We start from the raw sequence: 9865 nt of genomic DNA on the forward strand, positions 1-9865 counted from the left end.
ATGTAGTTACTCATGAAATAGTTGTTCCCGCCACAACGCGCGGGCGTATTTTCTAATTGATACTATTAGTCAAGACTCAAAAGTTGGATCTTAATTCGTTGACCGGTATGCAACTATGAATTTTTTTAGATGCTAGCAATCTACGAATTTTTCTAGACGCTAGAAAATATTAAAGTCCCAATTAAGACGTTATGCTAGCAAATATATAGACCGAGACAAAGCAAGTTGTTTACATACGTACAAAATTATCTCAGTCATCCCGATTAAGACTTTACTAGCAAATATATAGACCGAGAGAAAACAAGTCAAAATTACCTCAGTCGTCCTAATTAAGACTTTACTAGCAAATATATAGGCTGAGAGAAAGCAAGTTGTCTACATCCATAGAAAAGTATGTCAATCCCAATTAAGACGTTGCCATTGAATATATTAATTGAGAGAAATTGAGTCGTTTACCTACAAGTACTTTAGTCGTCCCCAATTAAGATGTTAGTAGCAAGTTGTTTACGTACATACAAAATTATCTCACTCCCAATTAAGACATAAGAAATTTCGTAAACAAAAACAAGTCATCGCAATAATTAAGCGAAGGTGGGTGGGATGGTGGTGGGTTCATACGTGGCAGTATGACTTTCCGTCATCCAAAACATAGGAATTGGATTCCATCCGTGCGGTTAGAAATTATTTGATTTTTTTATTTAAAATTAAACACAAATAGTATCTGACGAAAACTGATCATATGGTATATGATGAACGGTTAAGATGTAAGAATAAAGTGGATATGGGGAAAATCCCTTTCCCAAAACATATCATCTTTTGACTTTTCTCATTGCATCATTCAACTCAACTTGCATGTATTTTCATCCCGATCGAATTTTCAGTTCAGCCACAACTTTTGAAAATTCCACCCGAGATTTTTTATTTTTTATTTTTAAAAGAAAATCCCACCTTTGTTTTTCTTTGAAAAAATCCACTTCCACTTATCTAAAATTCATTTTATCGTTGTATTTATACGCAAAATTATGAATGAAATATTATTCTTTACCAGACAAACTTACAATATACATGTAATTTTAGCAATATTTTAAGCTAATCATCAAAGTCTTGAGTTTGATACTTTGTAATATGCGTACTTGCTTGAACAAGGTCATTGGTAGGTAGGGTTCAATTTTCAACTAGCGTCTTCTGAATCCAAAAAAGATGGATGATCGTAGTTCGACACTAGTGTCCATCTTTTTAGAAAGGAAAAAAAAAAACTAATCGAATAGTGTGTCATGTTTCTTGTTAGACATAATAATGTGATTAGTTTAAGAACTGTCACAATGACATTGTGGTTTGATGTCATATCAAAATCACCAACTAACAAAGAATTAATCCTTTGTTCTTTTGCTATCGAGAAAAATCCCTAGCCATAATTACAGTAATTGACCAACTGAGCAAGAATGTTAATGCATAAGTCAATCCCTTAATTTTTAAACTAGAAAAATATTAACAATCTAGAATTGTACATAAATATTTCAACGCTAAAGCAGCTCAATGTGCAATATTACAATATACAATTCAACTAATATGATCAAAGTCTTGGCCAACTCTAGGTGGGAAATTAAAAAAGTTGCCGCCATTTGATCATGCAACTTGGACAAAATATATTATAAGATAAATTACATAAAATTACCTTAAGTATTGGTCGAACCACAATTTCATATCTCATGTTTTAAACATTGCAATGTCATACCTCAACATATGAATTCGTTGCAATGTTTAAATTTTTTGTTAATTTAATTATTAAATGATGACGTGGTAGGGGTGGAACCCACTCATTTACCACCTTGAATAAAAAATTAATTATTTAATAATAAATTACTAATTCTTATTTAACAATTAAACTTAATTAAAAAAAAATTTCTCTTCGTTTCCCAGAAATCGTTTCTGGGTTTGTATTTGTGTTTTTCGTTTTGGGTTTTGTTTTTGTGGGGTTCTTCGTTTTGGCTTTCTGGAACTCTCGCTTTGCAATTTTGTTTGGTGGTTTTTCTTAGAAAAATGGTGAAGAAGAAGAAATTGAAGAAATGGCAGTGGGGCGAAAGCCCCAGTCGGTGATGGGATATGAAGAGAGGGAAAATGATAAGGGGATGGTTTCTAATTCTCAGTTTTGCGAAATCTTAGTGAACTTATGATGAAGAAATCAAATTAGTTTTATGTAAAGACTGTTGGAGCAAGATGATTTGGGTCTGGTTTTGGTTTGCATCAATTCCCACTTATTTGGGGTCTGGTTTTGGGTTGCCATCGAAACCCACCTGCGTTTTGCGATTGGCGGTGTATCAGTTGTTCTCGGAGGAGGACGAAAATTAGCTGCGTTTAACGAAGAAGGGGAGCGGAGGAAGGAGTGATTGGAGGAACGGGGACGATTTCCAGGGAACAAGGAGGAGAGGTTTTTTTTAAAAAATTTTTGAAGTTAATTTTAATTGTCAAATAAAAAATAAAAAATTTATTAATTTTTTATTCAAGTTGGCAAAAAAGTGGGTCTCGTTTCTGACACGTCATTATTTACCAGAAAATTTAACGGTGGTCTGACATTGCAACGACTTCATACGTTGAGTTATGACATTGCAATATTTATATACATATACGTTGTCAATATATGACTAAAATCTAATGGTCTTCTTCTTGCATGCAATGCATAATTCAGCCAGTCGGAATATAAGTGTTGGTCGTTTAAGTTCACGCCGTCGAGGAGAGCAAGTTCTGCACATGTACAATATGAAGATGAAGTTGCTGATGAGGATACAATTACTCTGCTTCCTCAGCTGCTTTTGGTTTCAGCTGTCCTTTGCTCAAAATGCTACCACTGATCCATCTGAAGGTTCTCTCTCTCTCTCTCTCTCTCTCTCTCTCTCTCTCTCTCTCTCCCCTATCCCTAGACACACACACACTTTGCCACATTTAAGTGTTTTTGACCAGGAACTGGGCTTTTTTCCCTCAACAAAATGACATTTTAAGTGTTTTTCGACTACATTTCGAGAAACTTATTTGTATAGCCTTTTTTCTTTCCATATACAAAACATCCAAATTAAGGGTAATTTTCCTTTGTAATAATCAATTTGATCTCTCATTTGATTCGAGATAGTCTAGTAAGTGGTAACACAAGTCAAATTATATATAATACACACAAGGACTGAATTAACTGAGAGTGCAGCGAGGGTGTTGAACTCAATATTTGAACAATGGGATACACAAGTGCAGTGGAAGATCAGTGGAGAACCCTGCAGTGGACCTGCCATCAGACTGTACTTACGACAACAAAGCTACATGCCACATCACCAAACTGTATGTTAAACTACTTTCTTTATGAACAAGATTTCTATGCCAATGCTGATTTTTCACTTGCTACCTATACATGTTAACGTCATAATTTGACTGTGTCGCTCCATTTTATGTACTTCTAAATGTTCAATCTTTTTGCTTTCCAGGAGCGTGTATGCTCTTAACAAACGAGGGGTGTTTCCAAAAGAATTTGTGGCTTTGAGATATCTCACAGATTTGTATGAATTTTTTTCAACTCCCTTCTCTGTTTTTGGTTCATCAAAATCATATATTGGATATTAAAAATGTAAAACGAATGAAAATGGTTTGAAAACTTTGAGTTTTAACGAAAATGACAAAATAAAGGGTAAAGTGTATAGTATCAGGATTGACTTTTTAGTTTTAAAATGTGGTTTTTCGTTAAAGTGAACAGTACCGGGAGCTTTTCGTTAAAGTTCCCTAATAAAAATTGTAGAATTATCAGAGAGACGGGCCAAAAACTCACTTCCAAGAACATAGATACTGACCCAACTTGTTACCACCTGCACAATCCGTCAGGTGTGAGTTTATCTCAAAGAGCCTCGACATTAGTTGGAGTGAGATTTGGATATTTAAACTCTTCTTTCTTCATTTCTCTAGCCGATGTGATATTTCAACAAAAATATGGTGATGTTGTACGATTAAGAGTTAACGATTACACTTCCTTTCAATTTTTGTAGAAGGATCGATCGGAATTATTTCACCGGTCCCCTACCCGCATTCATTGGCAATATGTCTGCATTGACTACATTGTAAGTAGTGAGAGAACATTTCTTTTAAGTACTCATACTTCTGATGAGACCCGTAGCAATTTGTATACTTCATTTTGAATATCATAATCTACAGTTATGTACTTTACACCTTTTCGCTACTATTTATGCCGTAATCTACAAAAAATCGTTATGCTTTTATTGAATAATGCAGAACTAGTTTCCTGTTATGTAATGTAATTAAGTTTAATGGTGCTTATCTTTCACTAACTGACATCTCTATTCAGGACAATTGGCGTCAATTCATTCTCTGGGCCCATCCCCAAGGAGCTTGGAAACCTTAAGAAGCTAGTTCTGCTGTAAGCCGTAAAAAATGAGAAAGCGTACAGTAAAATTTTGTGTCATAAACATTAGATACAGAACCTTTCAATAATTGCTTTCAAGTAATTGTTTGCCTGTTCAACATGACTTGCAGGGCGTTCGGATCAAATAATTTCTCCGGAACACTCCCACCAGAACTTGGTAATTTAGTCAAGCTTGAGAAACTGTAAGTGGTTAGTTAAATCATCAAATTTGAATTGCATGTTAATTCCTTACGGATGAGCAAAAATTGCACTTTATCGTATGAAATGGGTATTAATCAGTTGCCTTATGATTTTCACAGTTACATGGACGGCTGTGGACTCGGTGGTGAAATTCCTTCAACATTTGCCAAGCTCACCAACATGCAAACCCTGTAAGAACGGCTCTTAAATCGTATTTTAGATTTGTTAGTTTATCCAGTACTTTGAGATTGCTTTCTTGGATGAGCTTAGTATATGTCAACTTTTTGAATTTTAGCTGGGCATCGGACAGTCCTTTCTCAGGAAAGATACCTGATTTTATAGGGAATTGGACACAACTCTATGATTTGTAAGTAGAGAAACCTTTGATCTTTTGCAGTTTATGAAAGCAGACCTGAGATGGATAATTTGTTCACAAGCTTCTTATATGTTTCTGTAGGTGATTTCAAGGGAACTCTTTCGAAGGCCCAATACCAACCAGCTTTTCTCGACTGACCTCGTTGAACACTCTGTAAGTACAAATGTTTCATAAATTGTAATTCTCTCCGAAGACGGGATTTCAGTTTATTTTGCATATAATGATGTAGGCGAATCAGTGATATATACAATGGGAGCTCCTCTCTTGATTTCATAAAAAATCTGACAAGCTTGACTCATTTGTATCATTTGTAAGTGAAGATTCTCATCGATCCAGATACTGTCATCTAATTTCTTTTGTAAGTGAAGATTCTCATCGATCCAGATACTGTCATCTAACTTCTTTTTCCTTTTGAAATTTGATCTACTTTTTTATCAAATTTTATGTTTTTGGAATACAGATATCTACGAAACGCATTAATCACTGATACCATCCCATCTGATATTGGAGATCTATATCTAGGGACACTGTACGTACCAGCAAATACAAGCTTGAGTCCCAGCGAGACCAATTAGTTTTCTTTCATTCTGATTGCTCCTCTCAACTTATCGTTGGTGTTGTAGGGATCTGAGTTTCAACAATTTGACAGGCCAACTCCCAAGTTCTTTGTTCACCATGAGTTCTCTTACATCCTTGTAATCCCCGTCCTTATTATTATCTTTTTCTTGCCTTATCATACATAAGTTATCAAATCTTTAACATTCCCTACTTTGATTGAAGAATATCTCGACTAATCCTTCTAGATTTTGTGCAGATCTGACCTTTTTCTTGCTCATCTCTTTTTCTTTTCTGGGTGCCTTCTACTATAATCGAAATGGCCAGGATTCTTGGAAACAATAGTCTCTCCGGACCTCTTCCGAGCCAAAAGAGCTTTCAACTTCAGACTATGTAAGTCCTCGTTTCTTAAAGTAGTCATATAGAATGCACGGTGCATGTATGTGTTTGTGTATATTCGTAAGCATTCTAATCCTATCTTACACAAGTTCTTGATAACTTTCATGCATTTTGTGTCTTTTGATTCTATTTTGTTATTTGCAGAGATTAGTCTCACAATTTTTTATCAGGAAGCTTTCCGCAGTGGGTGACCACAATGTCACAAATGTACGTGTCCTTTTATCTTTCACCTTCATTTTACAGTTTAAATCACCAGAATACGTTTGGACAAAAAATTACAGCTGAGATTTGTTTTCACAGTGCTACTTGCCTACAAAGTTTTGATCTTGTACATGGAATTTTCATTTGATAAAGATATAGTTCTTCATATGTTGATTGATTAATGATTTTATGCAGGAACTTAGTGGTCAACAACTTCACATTTGACAGTTCAAACATAACGTGAGTTGAAGTTTCTCTTACTCGTTTTAGACGAGCAATACTATCACAACTCTTCCACTATATGTTTCTATCGGGATAACTAATAATTGTTCTCTGTGTTTGCAGTCTTCCTGGATTGAATTGCCTCCAGAGAAATTTTCCATGCAATCGAAATGCTCCACGATGTAATCTGCTCTTATGTCACCCATCATTTACTATTTTAATGCAACGTCATGTCAGAGGAAAAGGCATTGCTTCTCTAGTTATGTATACATATGGATATAGATTGCAAGCATGTTTTCATAAGTTCAGTAATACGCATAACTGGTCAGAAATATGTGACTGATGAACATTAGCATGAGTCTTCAATTTGACGTTTCATCGCTAATCATGGCTGGCTTCTGGTATTACATGAAACTTTACAGATGCAAACTTCTCAATCAATTGTGGTGGAAAACAAATGACGGGAAGTGATGGCATATTGTATGAGACTGAAGACTCAGCTCTTGGCCCAGCAACATTCAATGTAACCAGTACAGAGAAATTGGCTGTCAGCAATGCCGGTTTGTTTTCTGAGAGAAAGGACCCATTTTTTCTGGTAAACACCCTTGCACAAGTCACTAGAACAGATGTGACCCCGGAGCTTTTCCAGACTTCAAGGGTGTCCCCAGGATCACTGAGATACTATGGCCTGGGCCTTGAGAATGGGCCTTACACTGTAACATTGCACTTTGCAGAGACGGTTTATGAAAGTCGCACTTCTCAAAAATGGGAAAGTCTAGGACGGCGTGTATTTGATATCTATATTCCGGTAAGACTACTTATAGAATAAAAATCTAACTTATTTGAAGTAAACACCTCATTGGACAGGTTTTCGATGTTTTAAGCTACCTCTTCATTTAAAGGAGACTAGAATTATCACCTACCTCTTCATTTGGTTGCTAGGGTACCCGAAGGATGAAGGACTTTGACATATCCAAGGAGGCAGGTGGGGCTAAACTAGGAATTATGAAAAGATTCAATGTTAGCGTGTCAGAGAATTATCTTGAAATTCATCTATTCTGGGCTGGTAAAGGGAGTTGTTGCACACCTTCGGCATGTGATTACGGCCCACTAATAGCAGCCGTCCATGCTGCTTCAGGTATAATTTGTGTTAACTAGTAGAGATTTCCTGTGAATGGTTTAAATGTATTTTTCTGCTGTTAATTGACACTGAAGAATTCGTCTGTTTTATTGCTCAGATTTTACACTAACAGTTTCTGGGCTTCCACCAACTACTCCAGGAAGGAAGAGCAGGAATGGGTTGATAGTTGGAATTGCAGTTCTTGTTGGAGTTGTGAGCTTACTATTAATATTTGCGATTCTATATACGAGGGGGGGAATCAGAAAAAAGGACGACGAAGGTAAATGACCATATTATTAGTGGTATTCAATTCAAGTTTCTCTACTCTGACATTAACACACACAAGAATGCTTTCATGAAAGTAAAACTTATGTCACACTGTTTCGTGAATGTGCAGATATTTTAGGATTAGGCCCTCAACCAAATATTTTCAGTTATGCTGAGTTGAGAGCTGCAACCGAAGATTTTAATCCTTCAAATAAGTCAGGAAAGGGAGGATATGGCCCTGTTTATGAGGTGAAATCCGTATTACATCAATATCATGTACTTGGAAGTAATGACAAGAGAAATGGGGAGAGCGAGTGAGCAAGAGAAGAAAATAAAGCTTTTTTTTTCTTTCCTTTCATGTCACTAAATTGTGTTTCTGTGTACATTGTAGGGTACACTTTCTGATGGGAGAGTAGTGGTTGTGAAGCAACTTTCAGTAGCATCTCACCAAGGGAAGAGTCAATTTGTATCTGAAATTGCTACCATATATGCTGTGCAACATCGGAATCTAGTGAAATTGTATGGATGCTGCATCGAAGGCAGCCACCGCATTTTGGTTTATGAGTATCTTGAAAACAAGAGCCTGGATCAGGCACTTTTTGGTACAAACCTATCTACTTTTAGGTTGCATAGAAACAACAATGTCTGCAGTTTCAAGCACTCTAAAATTGTTAAGAAATGTTTTTGATTGGATATGTTCACTAATATTTCAGGAACAAGTAACTTGCACCTTGACTGGCCTACTCGATTCAATATATTGTTGGGAACATCAAGAGGACTTGCTTACATTCATGAGGAGTCAAGGCCAAGGATTGTACATCGAGATGTCAAAGCGAGTAATATTTTGCTCGATGCAAAACTCTCCCCAAAAATATCAGATTTTGGACTGGCAAAGCTTTATGATGACGAAAAAACCCACATCAGCACCCGGGTTGCAGGGACAATGTAAGCCATCCTTTATTGTTTTTCCAGAGGATACATACATTATGGCCACACACATTTATACTTGCATGAAATTTTAACACACATTTTAATAATGCCTCTAATGATCTCAAGCAACATTGTGCAACCATTTGATTATCTTGCATTGTAGAGGCTATTTGGCACCGGAGTATGCATTGTTTAAACATTTGACAGAGAAGGCTGATGTGTTTGGTTTTGGAGTCATTGTTTTGGAGATCCTCAGCGGGAGACCAAATTCTTACAATAACTTGGATCCAGAAAAGATTTATCTTCTTGAATGGGTAGGAATTGCGTTCGCCTAGCTTCATTTAGGCATTGTTGTGAAAAACTTATTTATACTTACCTTTGACCGTGGCATAATGTTTTTCAGGTGGGACTCTACATGAAAACGACCAAACTCTAGGGCTGGTGGATCTGAGATTGACAGAGTTTAAAGAAACTGAAGCAACTAGATTGATAAGAGCAGCTCTTTTGTGCACACAGGGATCACCGATGGCAAGGCCATCTATGTCATGCGTGGTTGCAATGCTCTCTAGAGACATTGACATAGGCACTGTTATGTCGAAGCCAAGCTATTTGACAGATTATAATTTTATAGATGTAACAACATTTTCAACAGGTTGATTTTTGGTGGAGGATGATACCCCATCAACTGCGTCCAAGCATAGTAATGTTCGCCTCAACTATCAGCCTGAAGGCAACAATGCAAGTGGTGCTAACACCCCTGGGGTTAAGCATGTGCCTAGCACACCCCTGGGGTTAAGCATGCGCCTTCTCCAGTAAACGTCACTCAATCACTGCTCGTTGGCATTGTAGGAGAAGGAAGGTGATAAATAATGGGAAATGATTTCCGAATGCCTTTTATCCTTTTGTGCACCCCTGTGCTTGTCCTTGGGTCTTTTCTGCCCTTAAGGTTTTGGCTATGACGATGTATATCTAAAATAAGATACAATTTTATAGATATTTGAGTCAATTTTGTGTTAGTATGTTACGGTGTAAATCTCCTCTTTTAATCAAAAGGAAAAAAATGGATGTTTCTTTTCTTATAGTTGGTGCTATTCACACTCCCATTTTAACTTCTCACATAATTTTTCTATAATTTTTGTCTTTTGATATTTTTAATTAATTCGATCCGACGGTTGAAAATTGAGAAGGGTGGGTGGAGGTA

The 9865-nt window shown here is 36.5% G+C and overlaps 1 pseudogene; it reads left to right on the forward strand.

Moving 5' to 3' along the window:
- Positions 1-3221: 3221 nt before the first annotated feature.
- Positions 3222-9683, forward strand: LOC126622871 (probable LRR receptor-like serine/threonine-protein kinase At1g56130; annotated as a pseudogene).
- The last annotated feature ends 182 nt before the right edge of the window (positions 9684-9865 follow it).

This window comes from Malus sylvestris, chromosome 5, assembly GCF_916048215.2.
Source record: "Malus sylvestris chromosome 5, drMalSylv7.2, whole genome shotgun sequence".
NCBI lineage: Eukaryota > Viridiplantae > Streptophyta > Magnoliopsida > Rosales > Rosaceae > Malus > Malus sylvestris.